Below are 17,306 nucleotides of genomic sequence, written 5' to 3' on the forward strand. Positions count from 1 at the left end.
CAACTTCGCACAACTAACCAGCAAGTGCACTGGGTCGTCCAAGTAATAAACCTTACGTGAGTAAGGGTCGATCCCACGGAGATTGTTAGTAATGAAGCAAGCTATGGTCATCTTGTAAATCTTAGTCAGGCAAACTCAGATATATATGGTGATGAACGAAAATAACATAGAAGATAAAGATAGTGATACTTATGTATATCATTGGTGTATGAGCTTCAGACAAGTGTATGAAGATGCCTTCCCTTCCGTCTCTCTGCTTTCCTACAGCCTTCATCCAATCCTTTCTTACTCCTTTCCATGGCAAGCTCGTATAGGGTCTCACTGTTGTCAGCAGCTACCTCCCATCCGCGCAGTGAAAGCTAATGCACACACTCTGTCACAGTGCTGCCAATCACCGGTTTGGTTCCCTCCCCTACCGGAATAGAATAACTCTTTTGCGTCTGTCACTAACGCCCAGTAGGTTACAGGTTTGAAGCACGTCACAGTCATTCAATCATTGAATCCTACTCAGAATACCACAGACAAGGTTAGACCTTCCGGATTCTCTTGAATGCTGCCATCAGTTCTTGCCTATACCACGAAGACTCTGATCTCACGGAATGGCTGGCTCGTTTGTCAGGCGAGCACTCGGTTGTCAGGCGATCAACCATGCATCATGCAATCAGAAATCCAAGAGATATTCACTAAGCCTCGGATGCGTGTAGAACAAGAATGGTTGTCAGTCACCTTGTTCATGAGTGAGAATGGTGATGGGCGTCAATCATCACCTTCATCATGTTGAAGAACAAGTGATATCTTGGACAAAGAACAAGTGGAATTTGAATGGAAGAACAATAGTACTTGCATTAATACTCGAGGTACAGCAGAGCTCCACACCTTAATCTATGGTGTGTAGAAACTCCACCGTTGAAAATACATAAGAACAGGGTCTAGGCATGGCCGAATGGCCAGCCTCCCGAAGGTCTAAGAACTCAAATGTCCAAAGATGATCTAGAGATCTAAAAGTGATCAAAAGATGATAAACCATCCAAAGATCTCTATACAATAGTAAAAGGTCCTACTTATAAGAAACTAGTAGCCTAGGGTGTACAGAAATGAGTAAATGTCATAAAAATCCTCTTCCGGGCCCACTTGGTGTGTGCTTAGGCCGAGCAATGAAGCAATTTCGTGTAGAGACTCTTCTTGGAGTTAAACGCCAGCTTTAGTGCCAGTTTGGGCGTTTAACTCCCAATTAGGTGCCAGTTCCGGCGTTTAACGCTGGAATTTCTTGAGGTGACTTTGAACGCCGGTTTGGGCTATCAAATCTTGGGCAAAGTATGGACTATTATATATTGCTGGAAATCCCAGGATGTCTACTTTCCAACGCCGTTGAGAGCGCGCCAATTGGGCTTCTGTAGCTCCAGAAAATCCGCTTCGAGTGCAGGGAGGTCAGAATCCAACAGCATCTGCAGTCCTTTTGAGTCTCAGAATCAGATTTTTTGCTCAGGTCCCTCAATTTCAGCCAGAAAATACCTGAAATCACAGAAAAACACACAAACTCATAGTAAAGTCCAGAAAAGTGAATTTTAACTAAAAACTAATAAAAATATAATAAAAACTAACTAAAAGATACTAAAAACATACTAAAAACAATGCCAAAAAGTATACAAATTATCCGCTCATCACAACACCAAACTTAAATTGTTGCTTGTCCTCAAGCAACTGAGAATTAAATAAGATAAAAAAGAAGAGAATATGCAATGAACTCCAAAAACATCTATGAAGATCAGTATTAATTAGATGAGCGGGGCTTTTAGCTTTTTGCCTCTGAACAGTTTTGGCATCTCACTCTATCCTTTGCAACTCAGAATGATTGGCTTCTTTAGGAACTCAGAATCCAGATAGTGTTATTGATTCTCCTAGTTAAGTATGATGATTCTTGAACACAGCTACTTATTGAGTCTTGGCCGTGGCCCAAAGCACTCTGTCTTCCAGTATTACCACCGGACACATACATGCCACAGACACATGATTGGGTGAACCTTTTCAGATTGTGACTCAGCTTTGCTAAAGTCCCCAATTAGAGGTGTCCAGGGTTCTTAAGCACACTCTTATTACCTTGGATCACAACTTTATTTCTTTCTCTTTTTTTTTCTATTTTTTTTTTCGTTTGCTTTCTCTTTTTTTTTTTTTTTGTATTCACTGCTTTTTCTTGCTTCAAGAATCATTTCTAATGATTTTTCAGATCCTCAGTAACATGTCTCCTTTTTCATCATTCTTTCAAGAGCCAACATTCATGAACCACAAATTCAAGATACATATGCACTGTTTAAGCATACATTCAGAGAACAAAAGTATTGCCACCACATCGAAATAATTAAACTATTATAAAATTCAGAATTCATGCAATTCTTTCCTTTTCAATTAAGCACGTTTTTATTTAAGAGAGGTGATGGATTCATAGGACATTCATAACTTTAAGGCATAGACACTAAGACACTAATGATCACAAGACACAAACATGGGTAACATAAGCAAAAAAATCGAAAAACAGAAGAATAAAGAACAAGGAAATCAAGGAACGGGTCCACCTTAGTGATGGCGGCTCTTTCTTGCTCTTGAAGATCCTATGGAGTGCTTGAGCTCCTCAATGTCTCTTCCTTGTCTTTGTTGCTCCTCCCTCATGATTCTTTGGTCTTCTCTAATTTCATGAAGGATGATGGAGTGTTCTTGATGCTCCACCCTTAGTTGTCCCATGTTGGAACTCAACTCTCCTAGGGAGGTGTTTAGTTGCTCCCAATAGCTTTGTGGAGGAAAATTCATCCCTTGAGGAATCTCAGGGATCTCATGATGAGTGAGGTCTCTTGTGTACTCCATCCTTTTCTTGGTGATGGGCTTGTCCTCATCAATGGGAATGTCTCCCTCTATGTCAACTCCAACTGAATAACAGAGGTGACAAATGAGATGAGGAAAGGCTAACCTTGCCAAGGTGGAGGTCTTGTCCGCCACCTTATAGAGTTCTTAGGCTATAACCTCATGAACCTCTATTTCTTCTCCAATCATGATACTATGGATCATGATGGCCCGGTCTATGGTAACTTCGGACCGGTTGCTAGTGGGGATGATTGAGCGTTGTATGAACTCTAACCATCCTCTAGCCACTGGCTTGAGGTCATGCCTTCTCAATTGGACCGGCTTTCCTCTTGAATCTTGCTTCCATTGTGCGCCCTCTTCACATATGACCGTGAGGACTTGGTCCAACCTTTGATCAAAGTTGACCCTTCTAGTGTAAGGATGCTCATCTCCTTGCATCATAGGCAAGTTGAACGCCACCCTCACACTCTCCGGACTAAAATCCAAGTATTTCCCCCGAACCATAGTGAGATAATTCTTTGGATTCGGGTTCACACTTTGGTCATGGTTCTTTGTGATCCATGCATTGGCATAGAACTCTTGAACCATCAAGATTCCGACTTGTTGAATGGGGTTGGTAAGTACTTCCCAACCTCTTCTTCGGATCTCATGGCGGATCTCCGGATATTCACCCTTTTTGAGTGAAAAGGGGACTTCGGGGATCACCTTCTTCAAGGCCACAACTTCATAGAAGTGGTCTTGATGCACCCTTGAGAGGAATCTATCCATCTCCCATGACTCGGAGGTGGAAGCTTTTGCCTTCCCTTTCCTCTTTTTAGAGGTTTCTCCGGCCTTGGATGCCATAAATGGTTATGGAAAAACAAAAAAGCAACGCTTTTACCACACCAAACTTAAAATGTTTGCTCGTCCTCGAGCAAAAGAAGAAAGAAGGGAGTAGAAGAAGAAGAAATGAGGAAGAGGGAGATGGTAGTGTGTTCGGCCAAGAAGGGTAAGAAAGGGTGTTTAGGTTGTGTGAAAATGAAGAGTGGAAGAAGGGTATTTATAGGAGAGAGGGGAGTAAAGGTTCGGCCATGAGGGGTGGGTTTTGGGAGGGAAAGTGGTTTGAATTTGAAGGGTGAGGTTGGTGGGGATTTATGAAGGATGGATGTGGGTGGTGAAGAGAAGGATGGGATTTGATGGGTGAGGGGTTTTTGGGGAAGAGGTATTGAGGTGATTGGTGAATGGGGGAAGAAGAGAGAGAGTGATGGTAGGGTCCTGTGGGGTCCACAGATCCTGTAGTGTCAAGGAAAAGTCATCCCTGCACCAAAAGTTGCTCAAAATCACGTTTTGAGCCATTTCTGGCGTTAAACGCCGGGCTGGTGCCCATTCCTGGCGTTTAACGCCAGGTTCTTGCCCTTTACTGGCGTTTAACGCCAGTCTGGTGCCCCTTTCTGGCGTTAAACGCCCAGAATGGTGCCAGACTGGGCGTTAAACGCCCAACAGCAAGGCTTACTGGCGTTTGAACGCCAGCAGCTTCTTCCTCCAGGGTGTGCTGTTTTTCTTCCTGTTTTTCATTCTGTTTTTGCTTTTTTCATTATTTTTGTGACTTCTTATGATCATCAACCTACAAAAAAGATAAAATAACAAAAGAAAATAATTAATGATAAAACATTGGGTTGCCTCCCAACAAGCGCTTCTTTAATGTCATTAGCTTAACAGAGGACTCCCATGGAGCCTCAGAAACACTCAGAACCTTGTTGAAACCTCCCAACACCAAACTTAGAGTTTGAATGTGGGGTTTCAACACCAAACTTAGAGTTTGGTTGTGGCCTCCCAACACCAAACTTAGAGTTTGACTGTGGGGGCTCTGCTTGGCTCTGTTTTGAGAGAAGCTCTTCATGCTTCCTCTCCATGATGACAGAGGGATATCCTTGGGCCTTAAACACCAAGGATTTTTCATTCACTTGAATGATCAACTCTCCTCTATCAACATCAATCACAGCCTTTGCTGTGGCTAGGAAGGGTCTGCCAAGGATGATGGATTCATCCATGCACTTCCCAGTCTCTAGGACTATGAAGTCAGTAGGAATGTAATGGTCTTCAATCTTCACCAAAACATTCTCTACAAGTCCATGAGCTTGTTTTCTTGAATTGTCTGCCATCTCTAATGAGATTCTTGCAGTTTGCACCTCAAAGATCCATAATTTCTCCATTACAGAGAGGGGCATGAGGTTTACACTTGACCCTAGGTCACACAAGGCCTTCTTGAAGGTCATGGTACCTATAGTACAAGGTATAGAAAACTTCCCAGGATCCTGCCTCTTTTGAGGCAGTTTATGCCTAGACAAGTCATCCAGTTCCTTGGTGAGCAAGGGAGGTTCATCTTCCCAAGTCTCATTTCCAAATAACTTGTCATTTAGCTTCATGATTGCTCCAAGGTATTTAGCAACTTGCTCTTCAGTGACATACTCATCCTCTTCAGAGGAAGAATACTCATCAGAGCTCATGAATGGCAGAAGTAAGTCCAATGGAATCTCTATGGTCTCATTTTGAGCCTCAGATTCCCAAGGTTCTTCATTGAGGAACTCAGAGGAGAGTGGTGCACGCCCACTGAGGTCTTTCTCAGTGGCGTCTTCTTCCTCTCTTTCCTCTCCATATTCGGCCATGTTAATGGCCTTGCACTCTCCTTTCGGATTTTCTTCTGTATTGCTTGGGAGAGTACTAGGAGGGAGTTCAGTAACTTTCTTGCTCAGCTGACCCACTTGTCCTTCCAAATTTCTGATGGAGGACCTTGTTTCATTCATGAAACTTTGAGTGGTCTTTATTAGATCAGAGACCATTGTTGCTAAGTCAGAAGTGCTCTGCTTAGAACTCTCTGTCTGTTGCTGAGAAGATGATGGAAAAGGCTTGTTGTTACCAGGCCTGTTTCTTCCACCATTATTGTTATTGAAACCTTGTTGAGGTCTCTCTTGATTCTTCCATGAGAAATTTGGGTGATTTCTCCATGAAGAATTGTAGGTGTTTCCATAGGGTTCTCCTAGGTAATTCACCTCTTCCATTGAAGGGTTCTCAGGATCATAAGCTTCTTCCTCAGATGAAGCATCCTTAGTACTGTTTGGTGCATTTTGCATTCCAGACAGACTTTGAGAGATCAAGTTGACTTGATGAGTCAATATTTTATTCTGAGCCAATATGGCATTCAGAGTATCAATCTCAAGAACTCCTTTCTTCTGATTAGTCCCATTGTTCACAGGATTCCTTTCAGAAGTGTACATGAATTGGTTATTTGCAACCATTTCAATCAGTTCCTGAGCTTCTGCAGGCGTCTTCTTCAGATGAAGAGATCCTCCTGCAGAGCTATCCAAGGACATCTTGGATAGTTCAGAGAGACCATCATAGAAAATACCTATGATGCTCCATTCAGAAAGCATGTCTGAAGGACATCTTCTGATTAATTGTTTGTATCTTTCCCAAGCTTCATAGAGGGATTCTCCATCCTTCTGTCTGAAGGTTTGGACTTCCACTCTAAGCTTACTCCATCTTTGTGGTGGAAAGAACTTTGCCAAGAAGGCATTGACTAGCTTTTCCCAAGAGTCCAGGCTTTCCTTAGGTTGAGAATCCAACCATATTCTAGCTCTGTCTCTTACAGCAAAAGGGAATAGCATCAGTCTATAGACTTCAGGGTTAACCCCATTAGTCTTGACTGTGTCACAGATTTGCAAGAATTCAGCTAAAAACTGATGAGGATCTTCCATTGGAAGTCCATGGAACTTGCAATTCTGTTGCATTAGAGAAACTAATTGAGGCTTTAGCTCAAAGTTGTTTGCTCAAATGGCAGGGATAGAGATGCTTCTCCCATAGAAATCAGGAGTAGGTGTAGTAAAGTCACCCAGCACCTTCCTTGCATTGTTGGCATTGTTGTTGTTTTCGGCTGCCATGTCTTCTTCCTTGAAGAATTCGGTCAAGTCCTCTAAAGAGAGTTGTGCTTTGGCCTCTCTTAGCTTTCGCTTCAAGGTTCTCTCAGGTTCAGGGTCAGCTTCAACAAGAATGCCTTTGTCTCTGCTTCTGCTCATAAGAAAGAGAAGAGAAAAAGAGAATGTGGAATCCTCTATGTCACAGTATAGAGATTCCTTGAAATGTCAGAGGAAAAGAGAAGTAGAAAGAAGAAGGAGAAGGAGAATTCGAACTTTAATTAGATAAGGTTCGAATTGTGCATTTAGAAGGAGTAGTACTCCATAAATAGAAGGATGTGGGAAGGAGGGAAGAGAATTTTCGAAAATTCAATCAAAAGATTTTGAAAACAATTTGAAAATTTGATTGAGAATTTTCGAAAATTCAAAGTGAGAAAGAAATCAAGTGATTTTTGAAAAAGAATTTGAAATTAGAAATTAAAAAGATTTGATTGAAACTATTTTGAAAAAGATGTGATTGAAAAAAATTGATTGAAAAGTTATGGTTTTAAAAAGATATGATTGAAAAGATATGATTTGAAAACAATTTTAAAAGATATGATTTGAAAACAATTTGAAAAGATATGAATTGAAAATAATCTGAAAAGATTTGATTTTAAAAACTAATGACTTGCCTAACAAGAAAAGATATGATTCAAACATAAAACCTTCCTTAATAGAAAAGGCAAAAAAATGTTCAATCAAATCATTAATTGTTAGTAAGTATCTTTGAAAAAGGAAAGAAATTGATTTTGAAAACATTTTGATTGAAAAGATATGATTTGAAAAAGATTTGGTTTTGAAAAACTTTGAAAACTTGAAAAAAATTGATTTTGAAAACAAAATCTTCCTCCTGGCACCATCCTGGCGTTAAACGCCCAGAATGGTATACATTCTGGCGTTTAACGCCCAAAATGCTACCTTTTTGGGCGTTAAACGCCCAACCAGGTGCCCTGGCTGGCGTTTAAACGCCAGTCTGCCTTCTTCACTGGGCATTTTTGAATGCTCAGCTTTTTCTGTATAATTCCTCTGCAGTATGTTCTAAATCTTCAATTCCTTGTATCATTGACTTGAAAAGACACAAATTTAAAAATATTTTTGGATTTTTAATAATCAAAATACAACAAGAATCAAATAACAATGCATGCAAGACACCAAACTTAGCAGTTTGTGTACTACTGACACTAACAATATGAGAGTGCATATGAGACACACAAAATACTTCAAGTCAATAGAATTCAAAGATTAGAACACAAAATATATGCATGGATTCGAAAAAATATAACAAAAACATGCATTTGACACCAAACTTAAGATGAGACTCTAGACTCAAACAAGAAATATTTTTGGATTTTTATGATTTTGCAAATTTTTTTTGTATTTTTTTCGAAAATTAAGTGGAAAAAAAGGTATCAAAATTCTTAATGAGAATTCCAGGAATCAGTGCAATGCTAGTCTAAGACTCCGGTCCAGGAATTAGACATGGCTTCACAGCCAGCCAAGCTTTCAAGGAAAGCTTCGGTCCAAAACACTAGACATGACCAAAGGTCAGCCAAGCCTTAGCAAATCACTGCTCCAAAAGCAAGATTGATACGAAATCAACAAGCTCTTGTGGTGATAAGTTGAAACCTCGGTCCAATCAGATTAGACATGGCTTCTCAGCCAACCAGATTTCAACAAATCATCATGAAACTCTAGAATTCATCTTCAAGAATTTCGAAAAAAAAATACCTAATCTAAGCAACAAGATGAACCGTCAGTTGTCCAGCCTAAACAATCCCGGGCAATAACACCAAAAATTTGATGTTGTTGCCGGATCTTGGCTCTGATGTTACCAAAAGCTTGCTCAAAACATGAACAATCCCCGGCAACGGCGCCAAAAACTTGGTGCGCGAAATTGTGAACTATACTTTTTCACAACTCTCATAATCCCTGGTAATGGCTCCAAGAACTTGGTGCGCTCAATACCATGGCATTACACAACTTCGCACAACTAACCAGCAAGTGCACTGGGTCGTCCAAGTAATAAACCTTACGTGAGTAAGGGTCGATCCCACGGAGATTGTTAGTAATGAAGCAAGCTATGGTCATCTTGTAAATCTTAGTCAGGCAAACTCAGATATATATGGTGATGAACGAAAATAACATAGAAGATAAAGATAGTGATACTTATGTATATCATTGGTGTATGAGCTTCAGACAAGTGTATGAAGATGCCTTCCCTTCCGTCTCTCTGCTTTCCTACAGCCTTCATCCAATCCTTTCTTACTCCTTTCCATGGCAAGCTCGTATAGGGTCTCACTGTTGTCAGCAGCTACCTCCCATCCGCGCAGTGAAAGCTAATGCACACACTCTGTCACAGTGCTGCCAATCACCGGTTTGGTTCCCTCCCCTACCGGAATAGAATAACTCTTTTGCGTCTGTCACTAACGCCCAGTAGGTTACAGGTTTGAAGCACGTCACAGTCATTCAATCATTGAATCCTACTCAGAATACCACAGACAAGGTTAGACCTTCCGGATTCTCTTGAATGCTGCCATCAGTTCTTGCCTATACCACGAAGACTCTGATCTCACGGAATGGCTGGCTCGTTTGTCAGGCGAGCACTCGGTTGTCAGGCGATCAACCATGCATCATGCAATCAGAAATCCAAGAGATATTCACTAAGCCTCGGATGCGTGTAGAACAAGAATGGTTGTCAGTCACCTTGTTCATGAGTGAGAATGGTGATGGGCGTCAATCATCACCTTCATCATGTTGAAGAACAAGTGATATCTTGGACAAAGAACAAGTGGAATTTGAATGGAAGAACAATAGTACTTGCATTAATACTCGAGGTACAGCAGAGCTCCACACCTTAATCTATGGTGTGTAGAAACTCCACCGTTGAAAATACATAAGAACAGGGTCTAGGCATGGCCGAATGGCCAGCCTCCCGAAGGTCTAAGAACTCAAATGTCCAAAGATGATCTAGAGATCTAAAAGTGATCAAAAGATGATAAACCATCCAAAGATCTCTATACAATAGTAAAAGGTCCTACTTATAAGAAACTAGTAGCCTAGGGTGTACAGAAATGAGTAAATGTCATAAAAATCCTCTTCCGGGCCCACTTGGTGTGTGCTTGGGCCGAGCAATGAAGCAATTTCGTGTAGAGACTCTTCTTGGAGTTAAACGCCAGCTTTAGTGCCAGTTTGGGCGTTTAACTCCCAATTAGGTGCCAGTTCCGGCGTTTAACGCTGGAATTTCTTGAGGTGACTTTGAACGCCGGTTTGGGCCATCAAATCTTGGGCAAAGTATGGACTATTATATATTGCTGGAAAGCCCAGGATATCTACTTTCCAACGCCGTTGAGAGCGCGCCAATTGGGCTTCTGTAGCTCCAGAAAATCCGCTTCGAGTGCAGGGAGGTCAGAATCCAACAGCATCTGCAGTCCTTTTGAGTCTCAGAATCAGATTTTTTGCTCAGGTCCCTCAATTTCAGCCAGAAAATACCTGAAATCACAGAAAAACACACAAACTCATAGTAAAGTCCAGAAAAGTGAATTTTAACTAAAAACTAATAAAAATATAATAAAAACTAACTAAAAGATACTAAAAACATACTAAAAACAATGCCAAAAAGTATACAAATTATCCGCTCATCAGTTATCTTGTCACTAAATCCCTATGGGTGCAACATGACGTCGCGGGTAATTTTCACCATGGTGCAGTGAGCATCTCTAGAATGACCGTTGATTAGTAGCAAGTTCATTAATCTAATATAGCTAATGACTTTGGTTGCACACACTAATAGCAATTTTGTGCAATTTCATATGACATTTAGTATATAAATTTTAGTATATAGATGCATATGGCTTGTGGAGTCTAACCAAGTTTGCATATGCCTTTTTTTCAGCTAGCTGGACTCCTATCCTTGTCTATCAAGCTTCTTCCAACTATAATGAACCTTATGAGGAAGCTAGCAGAGGAGGGGGTTCCTCAAACTAACAATCCTTGGCCATATCCATCAACAAGTAATCAAACTGCTGGTAGCACTGTGTCATCTACTACTTCATCGAATGTAACTTTTTTGGAACGTGGAACCGAGTACACCGCTTCATCAAAAGAAGAATAGAAAAAGAAACTCATCTTTATGGTAGTGCCAAATCTTATGTTGAGGTGTGATAGCAATCCAATGCTGGTTTGTGGCAATTCAAATATTCAATGCATTAATAAGCATGAGTATTTATGCAAATGAAACATACAATTTATTTTTATTTTTATTTTTATTTTGTTACAATTAACCTAACCATTAAAATAGATATATCTGTCCTAATTCAGGTTCTTTGGTTAGTTGGAGGAGTAAGGTTATTCTACCTAATTTTTAATGGCCTAGCATGTATTCATTTTTTTTTTTTTTGTTAAGAGTTGCATGAGTTCTCTAAATGTAAATGGTATATCACGTTAACGCAAAATAACAATTTTCTGCTATATGATTACTCAGAAATAACTTAATAATAATATTTATCAATCGTGCCAATTATTAATTCATAAATCATAATATTATATTCTAGTTGGGTGCAAGCCAGAAGTGTGTTCATTTTTCAACTAATTCACAGGAATTGACTGCTAATCTGTCTAATTACACGTTATGTTGTGACAAAAATTCTCAATTTAGCATCATATGTAAGGCTGGTTCTATAAAATTTGTGGTCCAACTTCACCAAAAAAAATTTGGTGTCCAGCATTACCCCATCACAAATGCAAATAAGTTAACAATTACAGATGAATTCACATCCTATATCCTAATTGGCTAACTAACCAGTACATATGATTTGTATGGATTATGGAGTCATCATGCTAATGATGTATGATTCATGGGATGCATGAGGAAGTAAAGCAACAATTGGCAGGAACTAATTAATTTAAGTGAGGTTAAACTTAATCATCTTATATAATGTTATGTGACTTTAATTTGAAGATATATGGAGATGCATGGAAACTAGGGAGAGGAAGAATCTTTATACAAGTTCAGCATGATACTATATTATTATTCCAATAATAAAAGAATAAATTGTTAGTTAAGAACGAGGAGTGTGGTTGTTTGTCATGAATTAAATTTCTTCTCTTGGTAGCAATTAATGCATATTTTTATTTATTAACTATATAGAATAATACTAAATATGAGATTAGTTTAGATGATAAATTACTTAAATTCAAACTAAGCCATGAAACTAAAAATGAATTTATTTTTTATTTTCTAATTGACGAGTGCGAGCTCATAGAAGAATGTTGTTATTGTCTGGTAGTTTGCGAAGAGAAATAGAATAGGAAGAAGAGTCAGCTTCCATTCATGTGCAAAGTAAGATAACTCACTAATGGAGGTAACTATGAACATAGGTACAACTAGGCATTTTACTATGTCCACAAAGAGATCAAGAATGAGTTGAATGAAGTTGTCTAACACTCTATTCCACGGGAATTTCTTCACCGGCTCAGGTGAACTGTTCCAAAGCTTTTGTGCGTTGTCTGGTAATTGGTTCAATTTTATCTTCCCATGGTCATCTGACAAGATCTTTGGGCATGTCATGTAAAACTCAGTCTAATTGTAATTAATTAAATAATAAATTAAATAAGAGCGAATATGGTTCAAAAATTTAGCAATCGGAATTTGGTAATTTAAATATGATATTTGGATTCAGTGAATTTTTCTGAGTTGGAAAACATAGTTTTTGGCGTAAGAACGCACACTGGATTTTTGACCGGCAGTACCGGTTGGAATCTATCTAGTACTGCAGTTGAGAAAATTTATTATAAGTAAATAAGGTTAAGAAATGAAGAATTATAATAAGAAAAAGTAGAAATATTTAAAGTGCGATTTTGAGCGCTAATCTTAAAGGTTTTGGCCCAAAATTGGGCCAACGGACAAAAATAAGTGAACCGGGCCTAAATGGGCCAAAGACCCAACATATATAAATATTAGTTATAAGCATTTCGGCTCATTTTACCCTAAAAATAAGAAGAGGGGCGCTGATTTGGGAAGAGAGAAGAGAAGAGAGAAAACCTAACTCTCTTTGATCTTCAAACCACCATAACTTGAGTTACGAAACTTTGATTGACGAGCTGTTTGTGGTCACGCGTTGCTCTTCTCATCCTCTACAATTCTATCTAAGTTTTGTGGTAAGTAATCCACTGTACTTTGCCTAGTTTTCGTTTTCCTCTTATATTTTGAATTTGGTTTAGGTTTTGAAAAAATCTTGTGATTTTGGTTATTTAGGAGTACTCTAGTATGAGGTACGGCTTAAGTTTCATTTAAGTACTGTATGGTATAATGAGAATTCCTAGGCTAGATGCCCCTAGAATTAAGTTTGGATTGTGTAAATGGTTAGTGCTAATATGCATAATTGATATGTATTGTGAATTAATGATTGAGTTGAGGATTGCATGGCCTTGTATGTTTGGTGTGTTGAGAATTTGATGAATTGGATAATGAGTATTGATTTGTAAAATATGCATTTAAATTGTGAATTTGGGCCGGAGGTCGTGAATTTTAGGCCGGAGGCCAGAAAGAGGTAAGTAAGGTAAGTTGACGTGTATGTTGTGTGATGACATGAGTGATTGGATGGATTCTAGACATTGAATGTGTGAATGATTGGTTTGGTTATTGAATAATATAGTTTGGGGAATTTAAGAGTGGAATTTGATGGTTTTGGGTGAAATGGTATAGATGAGGTAGGTTTAGTTTTGGTTGAGTGTAAATATATGGATGTGATTGGGTTGTGGTTATTTGGATGAGTGGAAATGAATTTGGCTTGGGAACATTGGAAAAATTGATGATTTTTATGTTTAGGCAAAAACTGATTTTTGACCAACTTTGGCGGGCCGTATCTCGGTCCACGGAGTTTGGAAGTCTTAAAAATTGAATTTTTACAAAAGTTTATTCAATGATCTTTCCAACGGTTCAGAAATAGTTTAAAAAGGAGTTTTGTAGAAGAAGTTATGTGTGTTGGAAGTTTGGGGTTTGAAACAGTGAATTCTGCTGCTTTTTAACTCAGTAAAATTTTTGGTAGAACGCTCACTCACGCGTAGACGTAGCTGATGCGCACGCGTCATTTTCGAAAATAAACAATCTACGTGTGCGCATGGTCCACGCGTACGCGTCGATGCGCTGCACCAATTGCCCAGCCAAATTCTCGAGAGTTATGCGAAAAGCGTGCTGACTTTGTGCGTGGGACACAAAACGCACCCACGTGTACAGATGAATGACGTGTATGCGTCATTTGGCTTTTCTTTCATCCACGCGTACGCGTCGATGGACTTTTTGGTGTTCCACGCGTGCGCGTGGGGGACGCGTACGCGTGACCCTGTTTTCACCCCAAGGTTGATGTTTGAGTTGTTAAAGCCAAATTATAGACTTCTAAGTCTCCATTCTCACCCTCTATGTCCTAAATCCTTATAGTATGCCTAGTAATGAAAAGAGGCTAGGACATGTGATCACTTGTGGATGAAGCAAGTTAGATTAATGATGAGTTATGATTAATAATGACTGTATGAGTTGCTGAGGGTGATGATAGAAATGCAGTGTATGCTGTGAGCCAAAGGGCTGTATTTGATGGTGATTATTGGCTTGTTATGGGTTATGCCATGAGCCGGATCGCTGCGATAAGAATTGAGTCATGGCTAAGTATGTATATGTGTATGATTAATGATCAAATGTGGAATGTTATGCGTGATCCCAGGTAGTAGGCAGTGGCGTTGTCCACTTGCTCCGGGTATGAGATGGGGAAAGAGGATTATGATAATAAGTTTAATTATGGATTTATGAATAATGTGTATTTGTGATACCTGGGTAGTAGTAAGGGTTGTGATTCGTTCCGCTTGCTCCACGTTAATATTTGAGGTTTGATAACAACAATTATTGATTGCGGACGCCTTAAGATGTGGCGAGTATGCCGGAGATGCATATATGATTAATGAACAAATATGGTAAATGAATAATGATGAAAAATGTGCGACAGGGCGCAGATACCCTCTAATGGCGACAGGGCGCAGATACCCTCTAAAGGCGACAGGGCGCATATACCCTCTAATGGCGACAGGGCGCATATTTCCTCTAATGATATTAACGCGCAACAGAGAGACTGTGCCCGGGTTAGCTACCGGACACGTCGGGTTGGCTTGATAACCGACAGATGATATCATCAGCCATAAGACAGGCATGCATCATATTGCATATGTTTGAATTGCTTGCGTGTGCCTACTTGTTTTGAATTTCCATATCGTATATGCTACATTACCTAATTATATGCTACTTGTTCTACTTGTACCTTAATTGTGCATTACTTGTCTGTATTGCTTGTGTTTGTACAACTGAGAGGTCCCTTATGCTGGTGTCGATGGGCGTTAGGGATGTTCTTGATGAGATGAATTGGTGATGCGATTATATGATGATGATGATTATTGAATGAGGTATTTGAGCTCCCTGGGTAGACGCAGTGAAGTGGATTCACTTGCTCCAGGTGAGGATATGATGTATTTGTATAGAATTGTTGAGATAGAACAACTGGTTATGGTTTCATTTTTGTTGGAGAGTTAGAAAGTTGGAGAGCATGAAAGATATGAGTTAGATTTAGCATTTCCTTATGACAGTTGCCTATTCATGAATTAGCGAGAACCTAGGATGGATAACTGGTGAAGAGAAGTTTAGGATGCTTAGAGAGTTTTTATTGCAGTGCATTGTATTTATTTGGCACTTTTACCGTACTGGGAACCCATGGGTCGGGGGTTCCCATTCCGTATATATCTCTTGTTTTTCAGATACAGGTCCAGGTGCTTAGAAGTAGCTGTGGTTCGTCTGAAAGACGGCGAAGATCTTTATATTCTCTACTTTATATTTTGCTTAGAATCTCTCCACCTTTATTCTGAAAAGATTATATTATGTATTGAACTCTTTTGAACTTGCCTATAGAGGCTTTCATGTTCTATTTGGGAGAGATTAGGAGTTTCTGTTGTCAACTATTGTCATACTGTACCCTAGCCGGCCTAAACTTCGTGGGTCGCGACTAGTGGCTATTTACTTATGTAATATATGTCTATCTGTTATCTATCTCTTAATCTCCTTTATGCCCTTGTCCGTATATCGCTTTTGGCTTCGCGGTTTATCTTTTTGTTGTCGGAACGTGAGTGATACGTCTTTGCGATTTTATTTTTACTCTTTTCAGGCTTCTCGATTAATACTCCTTTCAATTATACTTATATTTTATATATTAAAAATCCACCTGAGAGTCATACCACCATATATTAAAAATCCTTATAACTCGAGTATAAGGATTTGAATATTAGGGTGTTACATGTCATCAAAGAAGCACAAATGTCTTAACACTTAAATTCTTCTAAACAAAGCATGATGAAGCCAACACAATACAAAGAAGAGTTTTCAACAGATGAAGCCAATTCAGTATACCATAACCTATGGATGCCTTAGCTAATTGTACTGTAAACTGCAAAAAGAAATAATTTCTAAACAGAGTGTAAATTTTATCAAAGATTCATAATGTTGAAACCAAATAATAACTAGTAAATAATATATGTAAATAGTTATTTACACTTATCATTTGATTACCGTAAACTATTTTAATAGAATGACCGAATTTAAAAATGTAAATTAAGCTCTTTATTTTTCTTTTTTCAAATATGCATATTGAATAACTTTCATTCAGATTACAAAATAATATGAACACTATAGTAAGAAAAGAAGCTCTACCAGCAACTGAAACAATTGGTTTTGTAAATTAAGCCTTAGTTCCTATTCTTTTTTTTTCGTATTCCTATTCCTTTAAACAAGGCAACAATTGCCCATGGTGGAGGTAATCAGTTGTTATTACTCTTGTTGGCCTTCTGAAATTGAAATGAAATTAGGCAATTAGCATTATAATTTTGTCATAATAGATACACTAATATAGCATAATCAAGGGAAAACCATTAAGTGAACGAGTTCATCAAATAAACAAGAGCTCAAGCCCTGTCCCATTAGCTTCCTAACACATTCAAACAATGAATTAAAATTTTTTGGCAGCGCATTGCAGTTCATCATGGCACACCATATATTAATAAATATAATACTCAGTATTAGAATATGAACAACTAGAGGCACGAAAATTAATTTACCAGACAATACAATATAAATTTGTTTGCATTTTTTTAGGAAAAGAAAGAGTGAAATATAGTAAAGCAAACTAGAGGCATTGATATCATAGGTATATAATTATAATTATAGTGATAATGAAAAATAATTTCATTATCTTATAATATAATATATCATAAAATTAGCTATGCCAAACGAGTTCAAAGCAAAGCTAGAATTTTTACTGCAAGTTTGTTAGGTATCAATCTCACTTCATTCCAATCACATAAGCTATTCGAAAAAATGGGTAAACAATTGATCAAAATGTACCTTTTTCAAGTGCTTGAAGCCAGCGGATTAACTGTTGTGATTCTCTTCTCTTTTTCATTCGGTGAATCTGACAATATTTTTGCTAAAATGTT

The 17,306-nt window shown here is 38.6% G+C and overlaps 1 non-coding gene across 1 annotated transcript; it reads left to right on the forward strand.

Annotated features, from left to right (window-relative positions):
• The first annotated feature begins 6,257 nt into the window (after nt 1–6,257).
• Nucleotides 6,258–6,365, forward strand: LOC130964312 (small nucleolar RNA R71). Its single transcript, XR_009080412.1, has one exon. It is a non-coding gene; the product is annotated as a small nucleolar RNA R71 (small nucleolar RNA).
• The last annotated feature ends 10,941 nt before the right edge of the window (nt 6,366–17,306 follow it).

This window comes from Arachis stenosperma, chromosome 2 (assembly GCF_014773155.1).
Source record: "Arachis stenosperma cultivar V10309 chromosome 2, arast.V10309.gnm1.PFL2, whole genome shotgun sequence".
NCBI classification, from domain to species: Eukaryota; Viridiplantae; Streptophyta; class Magnoliopsida; order Fabales; family Fabaceae; genus Arachis; species Arachis stenosperma.